Source organism: Aotus nancymaae, unplaced genomic scaffold (assembly GCF_030222135.1).
Source record: "Aotus nancymaae isolate 86718 unplaced genomic scaffold, 86718_ANA_hifiasm-v0.15.2.pri h1tg000064l_1, whole genome shotgun sequence".
Classification (NCBI taxonomy): Eukaryota; Metazoa; Chordata; class Mammalia; order Primates; family Aotidae; genus Aotus; species Aotus nancymaae.
Window position 1 is genome coordinate 18,545,393 of NW_026988479.1, and position 3,139 is coordinate 18,548,531.

At 37.2% G+C, this 3,139-nt stretch overlaps 1 pseudogene; it reads right to left on the reverse strand.

The window, feature by feature from the left end:
• Positions 1-563: 563 nt before the first annotated feature.
• LOC135270661 (U7 small nuclear RNA) lies at positions 564-631 on the reverse strand (annotated as a pseudogene).
• Between the last annotated feature and the right edge of the window lie 2,508 nt (positions 632-3,139).

Here is a 3,139-nt window from a genome sequence, read left to right on the forward strand (position 1 = left end):
ACTTTATCCATTTAATCCTCCTAGCAACCTCAGGAAGCCAATTCCATTATTATTTTCTGTAAAGAAGAAGAAAGTGAGACTGAGAAAGATTAAACAATCTGTCCGAGGTCATCTAGCCAGGAAAAGAATGGATTTGAATCCATGTCAATCTGACACTAATATCTATGCACTTAATAATTACTCGGATTTGCTTACATCAGACTTTTAGCAAAGTGACACTACAAACTCACATTTCCTGTTACGAGAATAACATTACTACTACTGCTTCATAACATGCTGCTTTAAAAATTTAACATTTAACCATATAATAATAAATCTCTTCACCTTAGTAAACATACGTCCTCAATGTCATTTTAAAAGGTGGCATAGTATTTCGCTGTCTAAATGAATGGTGGAGGAATATAATAGAGTAATGGGGGATCATTGTATTTACAAAAGCTAAACATTTAACAGGCAATGAAAGACTCCACCTAAGTCAGGCATATGTTGATTGAAGAGGGATTCTTTCGTGTGTGTGTGTGTGTGTGTGTGTGTGTGTGTGTCTGTGTGTGTGTGGTGGTGGTGGAGGTTCTTTTTTTTTTGTAAAACCCAGAAAACCTGCTAGACAAATTCTAAAAGAGCAGTAATGCTGGGGAGGGATCCTTGATAACTATTAAGTAGTGAGGAAAACAAGAGCTACTGGATAATCATTCAACTTAATTGGACCCTGGAAATGTGTAGAGGATGCATTTTGATGATTTGTTACACTGAAAACAGTGCCACCAGATAATGTAATCAATACAAATACAATTATTTTTATTTAAGGCCGTGGTTATCTTTTAAAAGACAGACTTTTGGATGTTGTTGAAAGATGCTGAAGGAAGATGATAAATTTCACTTGTGGCTTAGTCTTAGCTGTCTAAAACCAGTGATGCTCTCAATGAACTTTCTGGGCATGCCTCACGGAGCTAATTCTTAAGTAGATAACAGCGTCAAAGGATTCAAGCTCATCAGAAGGGAAATGCTGTGTCAGTTTCTGATGGTTAGTCTCAGTAATAATGATAGCACGTGGCAGGGGAACAGAGCTTTGCACTTCTTAAACTCAAATAGCCACTGGCATATTTGATTGTCCTGATAGCCAAATGAGCTATATTGGGTAAGTGACATTATCACCTCCTTGAATATGAGGAAAAGCTTTAGGAGATTTCGTCAAGTTCCACAGTAGTATCTTTTAGGGAATTCCAAGTCCAGTGCTCTTCCTACTACTTCATACTTTCTCTGAACCTGGAGGAAAACATCGTTACTTATTCTGAATTGTATAAAATTACTAATTTTAATGACATATAGAGAGTGCAACCACGGTAAATATCATAACTGATTTTTGTGCATGTCCAGATGAGCTTGCTTTGTTGCACACATGCAGATGTGCAAACCGGCATTTTAACCAGCAGAATAGCTTGCTTTTATTTCTACACTGGGAATTTTGTTTAGAGAGTGGAGTGAGGTGGTAGAGGGGGGAGTATCCATGCTGTTTTGAAGTACACAGGATGGAGTTTATCCAGAGGCCAAGTTTTACAGGTATTGTGCTTTGGTCTCCCTGTGGGTTAGACAAAGGCCATTCACTGTGATGTCATGCAACAAAACAAAACCAACAACAATGCAGATTTCCTTCAGATCACAATCTGCTGCAAGGAACAGCTCTATAGACGCCCTTCAACATGAACTGTTTAAATAATGACCCACTCAAAACACATTTGCTGAGTGTCCACTCAATTATTAACTTGCTGTTTTGCAAAAGTAGTAGAAATACTTGAAATACTGTCTGGTAAACAGAAGAATGCAGCTGGCATTCCATTAAAATTAGAGATGCAAGGTGTTCTCAGCAAAGAGGGGAGAGATAGATCACAGCATTTTGGGGTAGAGGAATAGGGAAAGCAATTTGGATTGGACCTTCAAGGACAGGAAATAGTTTAATAGAGATGACGGGAGGCCGCAGGATGGGACAGTCCGAGAGTTCAGAGGTGAGGCAACTGACGGCATTTTCAGCACATTTTTGTTGAGGAGGTATGGCTGTGAGAATAGGGTTCTTGGAGTGTTTTACACCTTTTCTTATCCCCATTCTTCTCCCTCTGCTTGGCGAGCATTGCTTACTCCCACTCCCTCCTCGCTCTCCTGGAAAATCCCTACTCATCCTCAAGAGTCAATATAAGTACTTCCAACTTTGTATGCCCTTTAACTGACTCTCCCAAATGTGACTCGCCCTTGTTACTGCATCCAAACACACCTCCATTGCATTTGTCCCACTGTATGTCAACTATCTGCTTGGGCATCAGTGTCTCATACCAGCTGGGTAGCCTTGGAAAAAAGGAAAATGCTGTCTTACCAGCCTTTGTATTTCTACAACTTTGTACAATGCCTGGCACACTGCTAGCTCTTAATAAGTAAGCTTTCGTTTTTCTACTTTTCTTCCTAAAGGTTTGCACATCTTTTATAGGATGTTTTCCTTATTACCTTATATCTTTAGTTGCTATCATAGTGGTATCTTTTTTAAAATATAAATTTTATCACTGCTTATGGCCAAATAACTAGATTTGCAGTAGTCTTTTATATATTAATATTATATCTAAAAATTACTAAATTATCTTAATTTCAAGAATTTGTCTGAAAATGTTTTTGCTATGTAGATAACTTAGCAATTGGTAATGCTAGAATTTTATTTTCTCTTTTTTAATGCTTACATATTAATTTTTTTCCTCTTCTTGCTATTCTGGCTAAGATTTTCAATGTATTATTCAGTAGAAGTGGTGATAGAGGGCATCATGGTCTTATACCTGATTTTAATAGGAATGCTTGCAATATTTCTCCACTAAATATGATGATGATTCCAGGTTTTTTTTTTTTATAGATACCATTTATCCAGGTAAGCAGCTTCTTTCCTACTCCTAGTAGCTAAGAAATTTTGTCATGAATGATTGTTGAATTTTATTGACTCCTTTTTCTAATATGTTGTAATGGTCATATGTATTTTTTCTATTATTCACTGGATAATGTGGTGAACTATATCTTAGTCCATTCTCATGTTGCTATGAAGAAATACCCAAGACTGGGAAATTTATAAAGAGAAAAGGTTTAGTTGATTCACAGTTCCTCATGACTGGGG